The 21,493-nt window shown below is 37.4% G+C and overlaps 1 long non-coding RNA gene across 1 annotated transcript in view; it reads right to left on the bottom strand.

Moving 5' to 3' along the window:
• Window positions 1-4,810: 4,810 nt before the first annotated feature.
• Window positions 4,811-21,493, bottom strand: part of LOC123589944 — a 51,494-nt gene continuing 34,811 nt past the window's right edge. Inside the window, exons 2-3 of the long non-coding RNA XR_006708523.1 lie at window positions 14,799-14,858; window positions 4,811-5,134 (exon numbers count right to left, since the gene is read on the bottom strand). This is a non-coding gene — a long non-coding RNA (uncharacterized LOC123589944). The remainder of the gene's footprint in view (window positions 5,135-14,798; window positions 14,859-21,493) is intronic.

Below are 21,493 nucleotides of genomic sequence, written 5' to 3'. Positions count from 1 at the left end.
GGGCATCAATGTTCCCAGGAACACTCTCAAAGCCCTGCAGATGTTGCCCAGGGAAGCAAGGACGTGTGACACACCTAGAGTCACCCTCTTAGCTTCCCTTTAGTGCTTCTGGGACATGTTCACTAGCTCTGCCCCAACTCAAGATGACTTCTCAAACCTGCCGAGTGTGCACTCTCGGAGGCTACAGGGTAGATTCTATCACTAAATTTCAGGAAGAATCAAATACAGGTATCTAGAAGATGTGACAGCGAGTCCAAAATTTATTTTTGTATGTCCCCCGAAATGCACAGGGTGACTTATTTAAATTGATTCCCAGAAGCAGCTCTGGATATCTTATACTTCCCCAAGGTAAATATTTAAATAGCTGTAGTAATAATCTTAGGTTACATGGGGTAGTATGATTATGATTTTCTGGGAAGTTTTTAGTTATATTTAGAGAGTATATTTAAATAACATTGGCAAACTTTGCATAGGCTAATGCCGGGATGTTATCAATTTTTTTTCATGATTTTAATATAATCATGATGACATAGTACTTATTTCCTTGTTATTAATTTAAAATAGCAACAGGTTATTCTTATTATTTTGGAATACAAATATGAGTATATATTTACATATACTTTGACATGTGTATTTTGGTTATCATATATAGATAACAAGCATATGTCTATTTTACTGCCTCCACTGGATTTTGCTGATATTGTTTTATTAGTGTGTATAGCATAGGCTAATTTATTTAGAAAAAAAATAAAGCTGCCGCTTTTAAGTAATTGCAATAGAAAAGACTGTCACTAAGTCTTCATGGCAAAAGATATAAATTCTTAATAAAATAGACAATGACATTTTCACTAGGGATATCCTGTTAAAAACTACCCTGTTATTCATTTAACTATTATAAACAAATCAAAGCAAATTTGATTTGCTGAGAAAATATTTACAGAATGACTCAGTACAGTGTTAAGCGCTGTACAGATGCAAATAGGAATATGACATGATTCCTGTCTTCAAAGTTCAGGGGAGAAGTAAAGGCAAGAATCTAAATAACTTTTTAAAAAGACGTAACAGTGAAATTCCATCATCTTAACAAAACAAACTACCATAAAAGAGAGAGAAAAATTACACTTTAAATAGTGCTGGCAATACTGCCCATCATTCCTTTCAGTGATTGCCTCGAATGAGCATGACGGGAAGCATGTGAATCTGTGGTTCCCTCAGGTAGTCTCTGTTCTGGGTGCCTCTCAGATGTGAGCATATCACTGAGTTGAATGTGATTCTAATTTTTAAAGACATGCATATATGCATTTTTCATGTAAAATGGACCCTAAAAGCAAGCCAACTACTTCATCTGGTGCTCAACCAAAGAAACAGGAATCTGTTCCAATGCTGGAGGAAAAACTGGCTGCGCTGAACTAACTCGTGGTCTCCAGTGGAGTGCCTGTCGAAGGACTTTTCCAGGGTAATTTCGATTATTCATGATTTTCTTGTCTCTGATTTTAGAATCTAATAGGTGTGATTCTGTTGTAAGACAAGTATCAGAGAAATTACATACAGCCTGCAAGGGCCTTGGGTTCTGAGTTAGGGGGTTTGACTTTGTTTAGCCATGCAGTTGGAGTCTGTTAAAGGTTTCTGAATAAAGAAGGCTATAACACTGGGTTTCAGAAGATCAATTTGAAAATAATACTCTAGATGGACTGGAAGATGTAAAAACCAAGGCAGAGAGGCAATTAAGAAGCTCTTATAATTGTAGAGGTGAATAAGAAATAATGATTGTTAGACCTGGGGTGGAGATAGAGTAAGTTACACTTTTTGATTGACTAGGATGGATTAGAAATGGAGATTTTAAGTTTGGGTGACCATGAGGTTGATGGCTGCTTTAACAGAGTTAGAGAAATCAGAAGAACTGGTTTGGGTTAGGAAGATGAGTGGATGGAATATGAGGAACTGTGGGAGATCCTGGTGGAGATTTTCAGCAATGGGCTGGAACTGCAGGAAAGAATTCTTAAAATGTTTGGTTTGGGCTTCATTCTGTTTAGAGATAGCAGTTGAAATCACAGGAGTAGCCAGTATGGCTAAATTAAGATCAACTCTGTAGAAAGCAGGGAGAGGTCCAAGTGTTGGTTCTTGGGGGATTACCTGTCTTTGGAGACCAGAGGAAGGAAAGAAGCCATTAGGAAAACCAAAGAAGGAACATTCAGGAAAAAAAAAAATTCAGGGAAAGAGAATTTTAAAAGAATTCTAAAGAATTTAAAAGGAACGTAAAAATGTTGCTACAAGTTCAAGAATTATATAGAATATAATGAACTAATTTTGGAGGTAAAAGGAAAGAAAGAAAATAATAGGTAAATAAGAGAATAAATATTTTTAAAAATAGGACAGGGGTAAAATAATTTCAGGAAAAAGAGACAGCAAATGATTTAAATGCTGCTGAAATTTCAAGGAGAGACGGGTCGTGAATGGGAGAGGTGGAAGTTTAAACCCAAAATTAGGATATGTGGTCTATCCAAGGATTCTTTTCTGATTTGTAAACTTGTGTGAGACTAACAAATGTGTAACCATCGGCTCATATTTACACAATTCATTCTGTATTTGCTCAAAATAATACAAATATAGGAAACTGGGATTTTCTCAGAAATGACTACCAATGTAGTCATTGGTGACCTTCTAAGGGAGCAGAGGCCAGAGTCAGATTGCAAGCCAAGGAGTGAAGTAGAGTTGAATAAATATAGATTTTGCTTTCGAGAAATTTAGTGATGAAAGCAAGGAGAAGAATATATATGGTTAAAAGTAGGAAAGACCTGGAAGACTGCTCACACCAGCCTGGTGGTCTCATTGCAGCTTTTGGATTATCTTTCAGTTAGCCTTTGGTGTATTCTTTCAGCCTTTTCCTATTCATGTGCTATTTTGAAGTCACTTGATATGCCATAAATGTGCAGTCCTAAAACAAACTGGAAAATATCATAAAGCATTTGCTGTCACGTGAAACTGGAAATACACAGAAACTACATTTAGTGCACAGTCTGAGTGGAGAATTCACACAAGGGTTCTGTCAAAGAACATGGCTGCCGTGACTTTAATAACTTCTAAAGTATCTTCAAAGTTTCTTCTCTCTGTGAAATATTATGATTCTTTGCATGTTAGTCCAGAAGTCTTTGAAATAGTGGAGTTGTGGGGGCGGGGGTTCAGATGCTTCTCTGGCAGAGATATTTCTCACTGCAGACACATGAAAGTCGGGCGGTACTGCAATACTAATCCTTCCCTGAGTGCTCCAGCCCATTTGTGGAATATGACTTTCTTGATTGAGCGATATTTTCCATTGAGCCCATTCAGGCACTTAACAAAACTTATTGATCATAGAGAATTAGCTATAGCTTTTAGAGCATATTAGGTTTAATGAAATCTGAAACATGATCGCTATCCTTAAGGGAACAAGTCAGACAAAATGGGAGGAAAATGTGTTGGAAACCTTTGTCTTAAATAAATCAGATAATGTGAGCAAAGCTCACATCTCACATTCTGAGACAAGGAGCTGAATATAGTAGTAGTCACCACCACATGACAGTTTTATAATTTAAAATGCATAATATCCACATCACACAGGGCCTGGAGATGGAGCAGGTAATATATTTTTATGCTTCTTCCAAGAAATATCCCATCCTTCCTCCTCAGAATCCCCAGCTCAAGGAGGGCCAGGATGTAGGATTTTCAGTACTAAAACTGGGAGAGTTCTGGGCCAACTGGGATGAGTTTGTAACCCCTGTTTGGAGCAAGGCTGTCTGACTGTATGTGTCCTTCCATCCTGTAGGAATCTCCCGCTCTCCTAGCCAATCTTTCTCATTTGGTGGAGACCGTGACACCCGACTCACATTCTTTTTCCCGTAACCACCCCTGGTTCATGTAGAAAATCCAACCACTCCCTGGTTTTTAGTTCCTTGAACTTTTTTCTTTAAATTTTCACTTATCCTTCCTTCCAACTTTAACTTCCAATTCTTATGGTCAAACCTTAGACTTTGTACTTATGAGTAACTCTACAATCCTTAAAATCTCAGTTCCTGACACCCCCTCACCAGCCACCATTCCCTTCTTTTCAGCTCATTACCTCCATGGCAATTCTTCAATCACACCGAGGCTTCCAATCCATTCATGACACCATTTTTATTATTTTTAAAGGAAGCTCTACTCCCAACATGGGGCTCAAACTCACAACCCTGAGATCAAGAGTCATATGCTCTACCGACAGAGCCAGCCAGGTGCCCCTAATGACACCATTTTTAATGTCCACCACTTTCTAGTTCCTGTCTTTACTTCCTACTTGTTCAGATTAGATTCCATTGTTCAATTACTTGCAAACATCCTTCTTGCCTACCCTCTGTCTTACTCAATGACAAATCCAATATTGGTTAATCCCAACAATTTGCAAAGGGGTAGTATAGTTTAGTGGTTAATGGTGTGGCTTCTGGACCTACACTCTTTTGAATCCTGGGTTCGGAATTTACTAGCTCTGTGATCTTGGATAAGTTTCCTAACAGCTTTGTGCCTGTTTCCTCATCTGCACCTGTCTCATGGGGTTGTTGTTGACTCAAAGGTATTAAAAAATTTTTTTTTAAGTTTATTTATTTATTTTGAGAAGACAGAGACAGTGTGAGTGGGGGAGGGGCAGAGAGAGAAAGAGACACAGAATCCGAAGCAGGCTCTGCACCGTCAGTGAGGAGGAGTCAGACGTAGGGCTTGAACCCATGAAACCGTGAGATCATGACTTGAGCCAAAACCAAGAGTCGGATGCTTAACCCACTGAGCCACTGAGGCACCCCAATTCAAAGGTATTAATAGGAGTAAAATGCTTACAACAGTGCTTGGCACATAATAAACAGTCAGTAAATGTTTCCCAAGCTTGTAGTTTGATCGCTGGAGGAAAACACCTAACTATTCTGATTGATCTCTTTTAAAGTTTATGACTGTTTGTCTCAAGTGGGCCTCAGTGCGGTCTTTGCAATCCAGTCGACCACAGTTCCCATTTCCTTATTGATTTATTTTCTCTCTCAGGGATTACTATTTCACCTCCTCTTCTTGCTTCTCAAATTTCCACCTCCTCGCTTCTGCTCCTCACTCTCAGTGGATGATTTTGCTTCTTATCTCACTGAGAAAACAATCAGAAAATAACATTATTTTTCCACCACCCAGTCTACCCACCTCTGTAGCCTTCTGCTTCAATGAAAGTGTCCCTTTTCCTATTTTAGGACAAGTCTTTACTTGGGCACTGGACTCCATCTCTTTCTACTTTCTTAAGAACTTTACTGCTATAATTATCTCTTTCTTGTCTTGCATGATTACATGTCTCCTTTGTTCTCTGCCATTGGTGCTATAATATTAATGAACAATCATAAACAAAAGAGGGGTGGGGCACCTGGTTGGCTCAGTTGGTTAAGCGACTGACTTTGGCTCAGGTCATGATCTCACAGTTTGTGAGTTCGAGCCCCGTGTCGGGCTCTGTGTTGACAGCTCAGAGCCTGGAGCCTGCTTCAGATTCTGTATCTCCCCCTCTCTCTACCCCTCCCTTGCTCACGCTCTGTGTCTCTCTGTCTCTCAATAATAAATAAATGTTAAAAAAAATTTTTTTAATGAAAAAATAAAAAAATAAAAAAGAGGGGCACCTGGGTGGCTCAGTCAGTTAAGTGTCCAACTTTTGATTTTAGCTCAGGTCATGATCTGACCTTGGTTCATGAGATTGAACCCCATGTCAGGCTCTGCAATGGCAACTCGGAGCCTGCTTGGGATTCTCTCTCTCCCTCTCTGCCTCTCCCTCTGTGCATATGCACTCTCTGTCTCTCAAAATAAATAAATAAACTTAAAAAATACATTAAAAAAGGGAGAAAAGAAATCTCCCTTCCTTCTATGCCCCTGGTAGCTATCAACTTACTGATGCAAACCTCAATGTCTCCATGGACATTGAGCTGAGGCTCCAATCTTCATGACAATTTGAACCAAGTTTTTATTTCACTATTTCACCAAAACCACACCTATATGAGCCAACACTAGCATCTATCTGTCAAGTCTCATGATCTGTTCTTTGTCCTCATCATCCTTTGCTCAGCACCAGTGTTTAACATAATTGGTCACTTCTGTCTTCTTGAATTTTTGTTTCACTTGGTTTCAGGACACTGTACTATTTTGAGTTATCATCTATCTTTCTTGTCAATCTCCTTGACTGGATTCTCTTTTCTACCTTTAAATGTTTTTGAAAATGATGGAGTGCTCCAGAGCTCAGTCTTAGGCTCTCTCAAGCTTATGGAAGTGATTGGAGTGACCAAAACCAGGAGAAATTGACTTCATGGGTTTCATACAAGGCAAGAACTGTGTTGAAAAGAAGTGAAAAAGCGTAGTTTGTATGAAAGAGGAAAGCCATTTATAATGATTTTTATACTGAATTTTACTTAATATCAGATTGTTTAATGGAAGCAATTTTACTGTAATAAATGTTTTCTGAACACTGGCAGTGGAAAGGGGTGGGGGAATCAAAACTGAAACAGAAAAATTCTTGCCAACACAGTCCTGAAAGTTGTCTGGTTATTGTCCTAATTTAATTAATGGAAAATTAAGAGCTAAATCAATACTGGAACTCCAACCAGAATCTTGGTGGTTCCTGGTCTTCGATTAAGTTGATTAAGTTATTTGCCTCCCAGATTGAAATACAATAAAGAGTAAAGTGTGCCTAAATTACAAGTTTAAAGGGCATTCAAGTGGAAAATTGCTGGAAAGGGTAATAAAATAGCAACCACAAAAATACAACTTTCCTTGGCATTTTCAACTTTACTACCTCAGAGCTACTAAAGGACCTATTTTTGTCTTTTTCAACAACAAGATCTCAGATTTTTCAGTCAGCCACTCCTCGGGTTTTTGTATTGGTACAATTGGGTTTTCTCCTTGGAAACTGATTTTTAAAGAAGAACAAAGAGTATAGATTGATAATGCAATTTTATTATTAAATTCCCAAGGCTGACACTGAAAAAACTCACATTTAAAAAATTTGTAATAATAAGGGTGCCTGGGTGACTCATTTGGTTAAGTGTCCGACTTTGGTAGGTCATGATCTCACAGTTCATGAGTTTGAGCCCCACGTCAGACTCTGTGCTGACAGTTCAGAGCCTCGAGCCTGCTTCGGATTCTGTGTCTCCCTCTCTCTCTGCTCTTTTCCTGCTCACATGCTGTCTCTCTCTCAAAAATAAATAAAGATAAAAAAAAAAAACCAATTAGCCCCTTACAAGTTACATTTTTCATTCCTTCCAATGACTAGATGAGGTGGTGTTATTATCCTTCACAGACAGAAACTGAGATTCAGAGAGGTTTTAAAATTTTTCTAAAGAAATGAGAGGGGAGGGGCACCTGAGTGTCTCAGTTGGTTAAGTGTCCAACTCTTGGTTTCAGCTCAGATCATGATCTCATAGTTCGTGGGTTTGAGCCCTACATTGGACTCTGTGCTGACAGTGCAGAGCCTGCTTGAGATTCTCTCTCTCTCTCTCTCTCTCTCTGCCCTCTCTCTGCCCCTCCCTGATCACTCTGTCTCTCAAAATAAATAAATAAACTTCAAAAAAAAAAATAAAGACATGAGAGGGGGGCTCCTGGGTGGCTCAGTCACTTAAGTTTCCGACTCTTGGCTTTGGCTCAGGTCATGATCTCACAGTAGGTGAGATCCAGTGCTGCCTTGGGCTCTGCACTGATAGCATGGGACCTGCCTGGGATTCTCTCTCTTCCTCTCTCTCTGCCCCTCCCCTGCTTGCATGTGCTCTCTCTCTCTCTCTCTCTCAGAATAAACAAACAAACATACAAACAAATAAACAAATGAGACATGCTCCCAGTCCTCTTACCTCCAAAGGGAAAAGAGAAGGAAACAATTAAGTACCAGATACTATGCCTGGACCTTTTGTGTAACTATCTTGTTTAATTAAAAGTAAGAGTTAAGAAATAGATTGTAATATGAGCTTTGTGCTTAGCACTTTGTGTTTTAAGAATGCAAGTCTGAATGGCATTTCAAATGAGAGATTTGCAGTATCACACATAAAATGTAATGCTTAAATCCTTGACCCTGTAGAGAGCTAAAAGAATTGTTATTTCACATCAAGATTTTTCCTCTAATGACTACTGAAGCATTTCTTCTTTGCAAAGTAGCTTATAAAACTGTTAGCCCTCACTTAAAACTAGAGTTTTTGAGAATTAGGTACTTGATCTGCATATATATGGTGCAACCATACTGATAGCCTTCCCCATTTTAGCACTCAAATACACAGCAAGTGTAGGACATGTTCAGTTTCTTGTTTGACAGTGGTGTCTGTAGGGATCTTTATGTCCATTTGTTGTTTACAAGTGATGTCTATTTTTTTTTTTTTGGAGTCAAGCACACTGTGTGAATATCTTGAGGTGAGTGCCTAAAATGTGGCCAGATAAAAGAGAAACAAAGGTTTGTCTAGTAACACAGGAATTGGATTCCAAAATTTTTTTGTTAATGATTTATAACAAATTCTTCCTCTGGGCTGCTGCTAACTCTCCAGTAATCAGGTGTTAATATTTTAGATAAAAAATAAAGTCCAGGCAGGGAGGTGAGTGGGAGCTGAGAATGGAGAGTGGACAGGAGTGAGAGGGAGAGAAGCCAGACTAAAAACACCACACTGGGAGATCTAAGTCATTTTGGATAATGTTAATTTTCTTGCTTTATTCTTTTTACTTCTAGGTCAGGTTAAGTACCAGTTTAGATTTTTATTTGCTTGAAGAAAGACAATCTTAGAAAAAAAAAATCATACCTAAGTCCCCCCCCCCCCAAATTAAAAGTATAGACATAAATATAGAGACAAATTTTCTTTTATCCACTGGGAGTTTTAAAGATTGATTCAGGGATGAAAGCCCCAAAACAAGAACTTGGTAGTTGACAACCTTAGAAATAAATGGGAATCACTACTTATAGTGCTAGTCTGGATGTCTTGAGGAATACCTGCGTTATTTTTACTCAGGAGTTTATTACTGTGGCCAAACAAATACTCTTGTGAAACATGACTAATTCCATTCAACAAACATGGTTGAATGCTCAATATGCACTGTGGTTGGTGTTAAGTATAAAAGGATGAATGAGATAGTCTTGATTTTCAAAGTTTGCAGCCGTAGGAGTAGCAGGCAGGTAAATAATTATTAATAATTATTCATAAGGAGTTAAATTCCACATTAGGTTATGAGCAAAGTATTATGGGAGCACAGAAGGAGAGAGTGTTTAACTCCACAGAAGGGAAATTCTGTACTCTATGCTTTTCTTTGGTTTGTATGGAATACACAGTAGTCTGAAAAGTACTTTGAAAAGGTATGTTAGAGGGCAGGGTTCCCCCAGGGTTCCCCATTTGGTTCTACCCACTGATTTGAGAGAATGAATGAAATATCTTTTCTCTCCTCTCTTGCCCCTCAGAGTTACGTTCAATGTCCTGCAGATAGCATGATCTCCCAGACTGGCCTTCCCGAGCATTTTCTCCACCTTGAAATGACCTGTACACTTCACTAGTCATTACGTGTCTTTCGGGAGGGACTATCCTGTGCCCAGCAAGTGCTTGGCACATTGTAGGCTCTCAGTACATTTTGGTTAATTGAACTAAGAAGAAAGAAAGATACGTGGTGCTCCGACCTCACCCAAACAACCTTATTTCCGTTTCTGCCTCCTTGGCATTTTTGCTTTATGATTATGGATATTAAAGAAAATCCTTCCTTAGTAAGTTTTTCAGAAACTGAGCTAGAATCACGTTAAGGGTTTCCTTAATCCTCTAATTTTGGAAAGAAGGATAGAAAAACCAATACCTCCAGCTTTCGTCCTCTTTTACCCCTCACCCTCTTTACAGGGTCCTTCTTTATTAGGACAGCCTCTAATAAAGATGTTAACTTTGTATTTTTATTTATCCATAACATAGACATACTTCATCTGGTTTCTGTATTATATGGGTTAGTCCTCTGGATAATAATTGCTGTTTGACAGAAATTCCAGACCAAAGGTTCTAAAATAATGTATCGTTAAAAGAAACTAGGATTGGTGGCCAAGAATTCAATCACATTTCTTTTCTGATAGAATCAAAGCCATTTCACTAATTAGATATTTTCTTCCACAAGATGGCGCTGTAGTTCTTCCAGTTATTTGAAGTTTAGCAGCTCAGGGTTTTATCTTTTAAAGTATCTCCCATGTCCCCCTTATTTCTTTATATATAAAAGTGACATATAAGAAAAAAAAATGTAAGATTGTCACTTCATAAGCCAGATTTACTATCTGATTTTAGAGAGGTTCATAGGAATAGCCATAGAATAGCCAATAACAGGGATTAGTACACAATGAAAAGTTACCAGCAATGAGATAAAATAGACATTTTTTTGCACTAGTTTTTCTTTAAACAATTGTTTGTCAAGAAAAAGAAGGGGTGCCTGGGTAGCTCAGTTGGTTGGGCTTCTGACTTCAACTTAGGTCATGATCTCGCGGTTCGTGGGTTCAGGCCCCACATCAGGCTCTGTGCGATAGCTCAGAGCCTGGAGCTTGCTTCTGATTCTGTGTCTCCCTCTCCTTTCCCTTCCTCCATTCACTCTCTCTCTCTCAAAAATAAATAAAGATTTTAAAAAATTAAGAAAAAAAAGAAAGAAAAAGAAAAATTGGGGGTGCCTGGGTGGCTCAGTTGGTTGAGCGTCTGACATTAGCTCAGGTTATGATCTTGTGGTTCATGGGTTCCAGTCCCACGTTGGGCTCTGTGCTGACAACTCAGAGCCTGGAGCCTGCTTCTGATTCTGTGTCTGCCCCTCCCTTGCTCATGCTCTGTCTTTCCCTAAAATAAATAAATACTAAAAAATTTTTTGAAAAAAAATTGTTAAGCACAGTCTAGCTCAAATATGAATTATGAACTATTGTAAAAGCATTATGAGTAAAATTTTAATATTCTTTAGTACTACTTGTAGTTTGAGAGTTTGAAATGAGTGAGTTTTTAATTAACTTGGGTATTTTCTTATTGTTTATCCTCATGTGGAAAAACATCTTATATACAGGACTAATTTTTTTCACTAAATAATTTTGGGGTTTAATCACATCCTCAGGTTTGTTATAAATATTTTTTAGTTTTGCTTTAAAGACTTACCCAAATTTGCAAATGAATTTGCAGTAGAATCAGTGTATAATGATTCTGAGCCCTGTTTTGTGCAAAACACAGTTTCAATCAGATCTATCCAGGAAAAAAAAAATTCACTATTACTTTCTAATGATCTACTAAATCTGAAACAAAAAGATTATTACTACTAATATGTTCAGAAGACTTGTATTTAAAATATTTGGGGGAGTGAATTATTTTTGAGATTCTTTTTGATCATATTAGGTCCCTTCAATGAAAATTACATACTGACCCAAAATGCTACAGATTTTGGTTAATGCTCTAACATAATCTCCTTGTTAGAATCATAAATTCATTAAATAAAAAGTTCAACATGAAGAGAAATAAATTATGGTGGGCAATCTTTAGTTATGTCTAATTGCAATGAGTTTGTAATGCATTTACATTCATAAAATCACTTGAGTTGTCAGTGTCTGAGACAACAGTCTGTGTTTACAACTTGCACATTTGTAAGGAGTAAATTAGTTAATGTGCTAATTAGAAAACTTCCCTAGAAGAGAAAACAGGTTGTGATTCTCTTTTGTCCCTTTACTCCCATTTGGATCATGTAGTGGTGAGTAGATGGAAAAGCCACGGTTAACTTTAAAATTGCTAAATATGTATTCGGTATGTCCTTGCTTTAGTTGGTGCTTGAAATATTTAAGCCATTTATACTCCCATTACTACCACTATTACTCATCACTTTTCTTGAAGGTCCACTATGTGTCAGGCATGTCAAGCATGTATGTGATTCACACAATGATGTTGTGGAACAGGTACTATTGTTTTGCTTTCACAGATGAAGACACTGAGGCTTGGGAGATATTAGATAATATTCCAAGGGTCAGGTGGCTGGCAAGTGTGGCTAGGATCTGAGTGCAAGTTTCCGTGACTCCATAGCCTGTTAACCGTTTTAACAACTTACATGGTGTATGTAACTTTTAACCACTAACATATTATAGTGTGTGTAACTGCCATGTCATGTGGCTTCTGGTGAAGTCTACCAGTTTAATATGCAATATTATGTTCTTAATGTGTAAAGAATAGTTCAGGATTTCTAACTGTGCTATTTAGGAGACACATGGTGAGGGCTTTTGCAAAAGGGATTTGTTGAGTTACCATGATACAGCCAGCAAGCAGAGCACGTGAAGGGACTTCCAGACATTTAGAAGATAGTGATAAGAGGCGAACAGCCAGGTATAAGGAAGCTCTTTTTCTTCCTTCCTCTCACCCTTAACTCTCTGGTGCCTCACTTTGTCAGTGTGCAAAGTACAAGCTAACCGAGGCTCTGCTGGGATGATCCTGACTGTATTAATTTTAGATATACTTAAAACCCACCAAATTCATTGCTTCCCAACAGACTTAGTCAAAAGATGAAATGTTTCTCTACTAAAATATTGTTATATCTTAAAAGAAATGAGGTTTTTGTTATACTCCATAAGCTAAAATTGTAACCTAAGGGCTTTTTGTGTCATTTACTAGGAGAGATTTTCCACATTCGGGTGAGATGACTGTGGTAAAGTCAAGTCTTCAGAGAGAAATAAAAATTTTAAGGCTTATTCTAAGTTGCCCCTAACCCTAAAGACTCTTCGATTCCCTGAATGATGCCGTTTTTCAGCTGGGCTGTACCTAGCTCTGTGCAAGGCACACAGAGAAACCCAGAGCGAAGCAGCACACACTTGCTGATAGAAGCTTTCCTGAACTGAATCATTCTTTCCTTCAGTCAGTCATTCATCCATCTGTCCAGCCACCATTTGACGGCTAATTCGTACTTGTAACAAACTCAGCTCAATATTTACTGACCCGTCTGTTACGGGTACTATGTGAGTTAACACAAACCTTAACTTACACACCAAATTAAAGAATCAATTTTGTGTGTTGGCCTCAGTATGTGATTGTATCTTTTGTGGTACTGATGATTCAACCCTTTGGGGCTGTAGTCCTTGTTTTTTATTGTCAGCTTGTTTGAGCAGGCGATAGTCTGTCAGTTGACAGTTGATAGAATTTGTGTATTTGAGTGACTGAATTGATCTAACTGTTTGGCATTTAAAGGATTTGGTATGTGTTATAGGGACCGTATTTCCTATATTTAGGAAACAAAGTGCTATGTCACATCCACCGAGGGGTAGAGTGGAAGTGGTAGTAATCATAGCAATAATGTTTATAATTATAGTAGTGAATTTTGCTTCATTGCTGGGAAGCAAACTTCATATGTGAGTGCTATAAGTATTCCATTGAGGATCTGACTTAGCAACTTCTTTTCTAGAAACGCAGTGAAAACATGTTATTTTGGGTAAGACACTATTATCTCTGTCCCTTCCTTCCTATGTAGGACAAAGAGCCTGCACTAGATGATCTGTACATTCAAGTTCAATACTAAAGTTTATAACTTCAGGATTTGAGTTTCCTCCTGATCTCAGGAATTTGAAGAATTCAATTTTTAACTTTTCCTGTTAGGTAATGACTAACAAGTTATCTTCCACAGAGCAGCCAATAAATGTAGTTGAGTGAATAAAAGGTATATAAAGTATTAGAGCAACATCAACTTCACCCTCATTTAATACCTATTAATTTGGCATCAGGTACATGCTGGATACTGATCTGTGTGCCTGGGGACCAAGGAGTAAATTAGGATTAAAGTCCCTTTCCTCATGTAGTTTACAATCTAGGGGAGAAAGATGGATATAATAAACTTGTAAAATAACAATAGTTTTGGATAGTATACATGCTCTGCAGGATAATGGGAGAGACCAGAGGTAAATTATAATGTGTATATAGACAGGATGGCCAGGGAAGCCCACTCTGTTTTATGAAGATCAAAGGAAAGAATATTCCAGGCATTAGAAAAAAACAAAAGAAAGGTCTTTCAGTCAAAAATGTAAGTTATTATTATCAAGGGACAGGTAGTGAGCGAGGAAGTGGTCTGAGGTGAGGCTGGAAGTAGGCATGTCAAGATGGTGGTGGGTTTTCTAAAACCCAGACATTTGGATTTTGTTTAATTTGCTATGAGAACATTTGTGGAAGTCTTAAATATATGCCTAATTCTCCTGTTATATCCTGAGATTGTGCATGTTGAGTCATACTTAGCTAAAGAATGTCTTTCCCTCCCTTGTGTCCTCAGTGATACCCTATTACTGTTTCTGAAACTCATTTCTAAAATTACTTCATTAAAGCAGAAATGAATGCCTTCCCCTGCTCATGAATTGAGGAATGTAATATTTCCAAAGGTCACTTAGAGGAACGAGAAGCAAATAGGACAAACTCCAAGAGGAGATAAAAAATATATTTGTAATCTATTTTTTTTAAGAAAATTCAGCATTTATACACTCTCTTTTCATTTAGTGAGATTTCTGGAACAGTGAGAGTCAAATCCCTATTTTTATGATAGGGAGGTAACAGCTAATATGATTTCCCTTTAAGATTCCCCTTCATATGATGAATTGAGGTACAGTACAGATAGTCTCATCATGGAAATGCAGATTTTATTTTATAATGGGATGAAGGGACATTCTAGATATGACCTCATACTGCAACAGAGAGAGGAAAGCTTAAAGTGCATTGCTATACTTTCATAAGAGTTTTATTATACAATAGAGGGTGTCAGTAACTTTTGAAAGATAATTGGAAAGTTGATTTATGTCTACTATTAAAACTTACCTTTAGTGGGGTAAATCTTGTGCATAATGATAGACGTTGTCCAGCTTGGTGCAGTTTTTCCTGCCAAAATATGAAAAGATAAATTATCGCATATAAATGATAGTGTACTGGTTTGAACCAAAAAATAGTAAAACCAATTTTGTATTTTGTTATAGTTTGGGTGTGTTTTTAGGGATGTTAGTTAATGCTTTTGAAGCCTCTGTTTCCTCAACTGTGAAAATAAAATTGAACCAAATAACTTCTAAAGAGGCTTATAGTTCCAAAGTTCCTATGATTCTGTGTGATCAACACTGATAAGTGAATTATGTAAATAGTAAGGAGAGTAGAGGAAAGGGTGTTTCTGTTATAACTATGAATCAAGAATGATGGAAGAGAACAGAATAAGTAAATTTTAAGATGCAAGACTCTTCAAAGATGGGTCAGTTAGAAATAAGCTTTTATAAATAATAAGAAATCATCTTAAAATTTGCAATGTTTGTGAATTAATTGGAAACTAGGTTCCATGAACATTCCCTAATATTGCCCCTTTCAAAGCAGTTTCTGGAAAGAAAACTCTGCACATGTAATTGCCTCCTGTATATATTTTGACACTCCTGTGACCCGAAGCTGGTTTTATGACATAGTCATAGTAGTAAGCATTTCTGTGTTTCTTACCTTTCTTCTAGTCCTGAAGTGCTCAATAATCCAAAGGCATATCAGAAAATAAAAGAGGAGTTCAAACTTGAGAAGGCAATGAGGATTGAATCTGGTGACATTAAATTTTCTTGGGTTTGGGTTTGTGTGAAGGTATTTATATAGGAAGTTTGACTATTGCAAGCTGAGTTGATATCTTGTATGAGGAATATTTATCCAAAACTGACTTGGAGTTGACAAACGTGCAAAATAAATGCCAAGTGGCTTAAAAGCTATACATTTATCATTGGTAGTTGCATCTGAAGCAAACTAAATTTTATAATTTCCATTAAGTGACACGTAGGATTTCAGTGTTTATAATAAGATCCAGAAGAGTTGATGTTTTGCTGTATGCTTTTAATTGTTTTAGAACAAACTAGACAATGAAAAGGTCAAGTTTAGGAAAAGAAAAAAAAAAACCTCTCTAGATTGCAAAGAAATCAAGGCTATATCCAAGTACTCTATTTTTTCAAGACATAATCCAAGACCTTTTTCTTTTTTCTCTAAATACTTTCACTAGGTACCATCTCTAGGTCTAGGATTCCTTACACTGATGTCACTGGCCCAGGCCTCTCGGCCAAGATCCAGACTCATCTGTGACCCTGCCTGCTCAGCATCTGTGTCTCAGTGCATCATTAGAAACTCAACTCAGCATGGTCACAACTAGACTCTTCTACTCATCCCCCTGCTACCCGATTCTCTTCTAATTCCTTATCAGAAAAAATGATATACCATTCACCCAGGAGCGTGAACCAGAAAACTTACCCTCATCCTTCACTACTTCACATCTAATTCATCATAATCTCCTGTGTTTGTTTGTTTGTTTGTTTGTTTAAACCACTGTACAACCTTTGAATCTGTCTATTCCTTCATGGCCAGTTTCCTTCTCTGAGCTACCCTATCTCTCATCCATACTGCTCCAATAGCCCCTCCCTCATCCTTTATGCCCACTCTTGTCTGCTTCCAATATGTAGCCAGGATCCAGAGAGGAAATTTTAAAAGGCAAATATACTCATTCACTCTCCTTCTGAAAGCCCGGCAAAAGTTCCCCATTGTCTACTAGGCTAAGGTCAAAATGCTGGATCTGGTTTCCATGTCCTATGTGATCTGGCCACCACCTGCTTCATCAAACTCAACTTGATACATCAAGTTCCTTTCACGCTTGGGGCCCTAGCCACCTTGAGCTATGAATTTCTAAAATATGCTATATTCTTTCCTGCCTGCAAGCCTTCAAAAATGCTGTTTGCTTTGCTTGAAACACTCTTTTCTATTCTTCAAATTGACTCTCGTTAGTCCCCAGTGAGCAGTTAATTCCTATTTATTATTCCACCCAAATATCATTTCCACAGGGAAGCTTGTTTTGACCTTTTAGAAAAGGTCACCTCTCCTTAATAAACACTCTCTTATGCTGTAGCTTTTAAAATTAATTAATTAACTAATTAATTCAACAATTAATGGGTGCCTCTAATGTCACAACTCTTCTAAAAGCTGAGGATGGAATGAGGGGAGACTGATAACAATCACAGGGCAAAACAAACACAATAGTTTCATACAGTGATGACGATTATAAAGCAAATTAAATGAACTATTGTGCTAGAGAATGACTTGAGAGAGGTACTTTGGGTTTGAGATTGAATTTCTTAAGTGATCATCTATTTTGTCTGTTTCATGTTTATCTTCTTTGCAAGAGCCTATGTGCCCAAGAACTGGGAGTTTGTTGCACTTGCTCACATGGTTTCCCAGCACTCAGTGTGGTGCCCAGCACATAGCAGATTCAGTAATTATTCCTGAATGAATGAATCAACCTATAAGTTTTGTAGGGCCACCATTACAAAGTACACAAACTGGGTGGCTTAAGGAAAATAAATTCATTCTATTTATTAGTTCTAGAGGCTATGAATCTGAAATGAAGGTGTTAGTAGGGCCGTGCTCCCTCTGAAGTCTCTGGGGGAACAGCCTTCTGTGTGTCCTCCTAGTTTCTGGTGTTTGCTTGCAATCTTTGGCATTTGTTGGCTTGCAATTAGCTGTATCCCTCCAGTCTCTGCTTCCATCATTACATGCCTTCTGCTCTGTGTCTGTCTCTTCTCTTTGTCCCAATTTTTCTCTTTTTTTATAATGAAACCAGTCATTTGATCAGTATGATCATATCCACTCTAATCCAGTATGACCTCATGACTTGATTACATCTGCAAGATCTTATTTCCAAATAAGCTCACATTAATAGGTATGGGGTGGGGGTTAGGATTGCAGCCTATCTTTTGGGGGGACACAATTCAATCCACAATGCCTACTTCTTTAAGTTAAAAGAAAATTGAGAAAGCTTATATTTTAAGAGTTTTTGTAGTGTAGTTTTTTTCTGGTTTTATTAAGAAGTAATTGACTTAGATCGTTGTATAAGTTTAAGGTGTGCAGCATGATGGCTTAATTTACTGTAGTGCAGTTTTTAAGACTTATTTTTAAGTAAGTTGTAAATCACATACAAACATTTGAAAAGGTATTATATTGTACTTTGTGTACACATGATAAATTATTTTTGACTTATTCTAGACTATTTGGTTGAGTCCTAACCACACCAATATCCATGGCATTCTAAAAAATCAATACCATGATATGAACCAAATTCATCTTATGTTCTCTATTCCCCTGGCAGACAAGAACTTACTTCTTCATTTATTAAAAATAAATGAATGTGGAAGGATATTCATGACACTTGCATCATAAAAATTCATACTGACATTTTTGCAAAGACTATGTGTGAAATGTTGACATATTTTTGTTGTAAAATGACAGTTTTAGTGCAAGTTGTTCTCATTGTGACCAAGGAGAAAGAGCATACAAAAGGAAAAGAATAAGTTGCCGTACTACCCACATGTGATGTGAAGCTGTCAGGCCACAAAATGGCCGAAGCACTTTCTAAAAAGGTGAAGTTCTTTTGTGCACGATGCAAGGGAAGGGTCACTAATATTGTCTGCTTCATGCCATCTATCTTAGAAAAGTCATTCCTGATTTTTCCATCAAATGCCATCTTGCCCTACCTTGAACTCCATTTTCACTTTTTTTTTAAAGTTTATTTATTTTGAGAGAGATAGAGACAGCGCAAGTGGGGGAGGGGCAGAGAGAGATGGAGAGAGAGAATCAGGAGCAGGCTCTGTGCTGCCATTACAGAGCCCAGCGTGGGGCTCGAAGCTACGAAACCATGAACTCATGACCTGCACTGAAAGCGAGTGGGATGCTCAACCAGCTGAGCCACCCAGGCACCCCACATTTTCACTTTTTAAAATAGTTCTTTTAAGTGACTCTTTTACCTCATACTTATTGCTTACACTGTTCAAAATGCCTTCTGTATATTAATTCAGTCTTCACAACAAGCCCTGCTCATTACACAGTTGAAAAACTGAAACAGAAAGGTTATATGACTTGCAAGTTGGAGCCGAAGTCACACCAGAGTAACCCTTGGGTCCATGTTCTTACCCACCCTGTTATATACTGAGTGGATTTTACACTTATTTTATACTCCTTCCAGATTACAAACTTCTGAGAAGTTGGCCACTATGTCTTCTCATATTTGTATCTCCCATAAAATCTAGCTCAGTATCTTGTGCATAACAGTTACTCAAGAAATGTTCACATGTAAATTTAAATTAGGCCAAGTCTATTCAGTGTCTGGATCTCTTCCATATCATGGTTTCCATGAAAAGAGGTTCATTTGGAAAACTAGAATCCTGAATAGATGTAAGTACAAGAAGGAAACTGACAAATGCTGGTTCTGGTGGTTCCAGCCTTCATCATAGGTGCTTCTTTACTCCCTAGAATTCACCCACCAGCCACAAAAATGTGCACTTGGGTGAGATCTCAAGTGTTTTCACCAAGAATAGCTTGAAGTGTTACTCTCTTCAAGAGTATTTGTATTTTGGGGCACCTGGGTGGTTTAGTCAGTTAAGTATGTGACTTTGGCTCAGGTCATGATCTTGTGGTTCGTGAGTTTGAGCCCTGCATCAAGTTCTGTGCTTACAGCTTAGAGCCTGGAGTCTGTTTCAGATTCTGTGTCTCACTCTCTCTCTGTCCCTCCCCTGCTTGTTCTCTCTCTCTCTCTCTCAAAAATAAATAAACATTGAAAAGATTTTTTAAAAAAAGAGTATTTGTATTTTTACAGGAATTAATCATTTTAATAATTTTTGCCATCAGTCAATAGATGAGGAAGGTATTTATTTGTGCAGAAGAGCTAGCCCCAAACTGCAGAGACTATACCCATTTTTATTTAAAATGTCATTTTATAGGTCTGTTGGTAACTTTGGCACTTATTTGCACACTCTCTATATACAAATACAAGATTAATTAAAAGCAAATAAAAGCTTTAATCTTCAAATTTAAATCTGGAAGTTCTGAAATAATGTAGCCATGGTTGGTATTCATTTGCTTGGAGGAAATTCTGCTACATAAGAATTTAAATTTAATTTTGCCTTTTTATTATGTGATATGTGCATCGCAAGCCTGTGGGCAATAGATGAGCTTTAATAAAGCTAAAAATAAATAAAATGGGCATGTTAATAAACCTTGTAGCTCATTAAACATTTGGACTCACTGAATATATATCTATTAATTTTAGATGAGACTACATTAGGAAACCTTTGTTACACGAAGGTTGTAATTAAGTGAATAATATATTCAAATTCAATACAAAACATCTTCCACATCTTTTCACTGGCAATTCTTTAGTAAAAAATTTCAAGGAAATGAAAGACTTAAAAAGTAATGATTAACTATGCAAATATAACAATTCACGTTCTTTGTAAAGAATTAAAAATTAAAAGATATGTCCAAATGGATTCTCTTCTCACATCTCATGATTATCTTCTTAATCTATGCTAGCATTTGTGATTTCGTTTTCTTAAGAAAGTGCACTTGTCTCTTAACCCTTTTTATTGTTCTGTTCCATTTGTATATTTGAAAATTTCCCCTTAGCTTCTATTAAAATACATGCCCTCCAACTTCTTTTTTTTCCCCTCTCTGTGAAATATTCCTCTTTCGAGAAGCTCTCTAGTTTCTGACCTAAGGTTAGTCCATATGTAAACACTTTATTTTGAGAATCATTTTTTTGTACTACCATCAATTATCCATGAAAATAAACATCAGCTTATGAGTGTTTAACTATAAAAAAATGAACATCCTTTTCTGTTTTTGTTGTTGTTGCTGTTTGGTTTCCTTTGGAATTTGGGTTTACTTTTCACATTGAATTGTTTTTGTTTGCTAGAGCTGCTGTAACCAAGTACCACAAATTGAACGTCTTAAACAACAGAAATTTATTGTCTTACAATTCTGAACCCTAGAAGTCCAATATCAAGGTGTTGGCACAATTTTTTTCTTCTGAGGACTGTTTCAAGCCACTCTCAAAGCTTCTGATGGTTTATTGGCCATCTTTGGTGTTCCCTGGCTTATAGATGTATCACTCTGATTTCTACCTTTCTGTTCATATGTTGTTTTTTCCTGTGTGTGTGTGTGTGTGTGTGTGTGTTCAGATTTCCCCTTTTTATTAAGGATATAGTTGTATTGGATTAAGGCCCACACTAATGGCCTCATGTGATACCATGATTTATAATTAGAAATATATATTTGGTCCCTGTTTCTGGTGCAGAGCTCCTAAAACCTTCAGAATTTCCTAAGTGATGGGAGCAGTAAAGGTGTCTTTTGTTATATTAAGGAGATGACTTCTGGAAGGCACTTAAGGATGGAGGCTGGTTGCCTGTGGAGCCAACCATGTGATTAAAAGATTGGAACTTTCTCAACTTCTGGAGAGGTGAGAGGGGCTGGAGGTTGAATCCATTACCAGTGGTCAATGAGTTAATCAATCATACCTATGTAATGAAGCCTCTATAAAAACCAAAAAGGTATGAAGGTCAGAGAATTTACAGGTTGGTGAACATGTAGAGGTGCTGGGAAAGTGACATGCTTGGAGAGGGCATTAAAGTGCCACACCCTTCTCCCACACCATCTCCTATGCATCTCTTTTATGTGGCTGTTCCTGA

This window comes from Leopardus geoffroyi, chromosome B4, assembly GCF_018350155.1.
Source record: "Leopardus geoffroyi isolate Oge1 chromosome B4, O.geoffroyi_Oge1_pat1.0, whole genome shotgun sequence".
Classification (NCBI taxonomy): domain Eukaryota; kingdom Metazoa; phylum Chordata; class Mammalia; order Carnivora; family Felidae; genus Leopardus; species Leopardus geoffroyi.
Note: the sequence above shows the minus strand (reverse complement) of the source record. Positions and strands in the feature narration are given on the sequence as shown.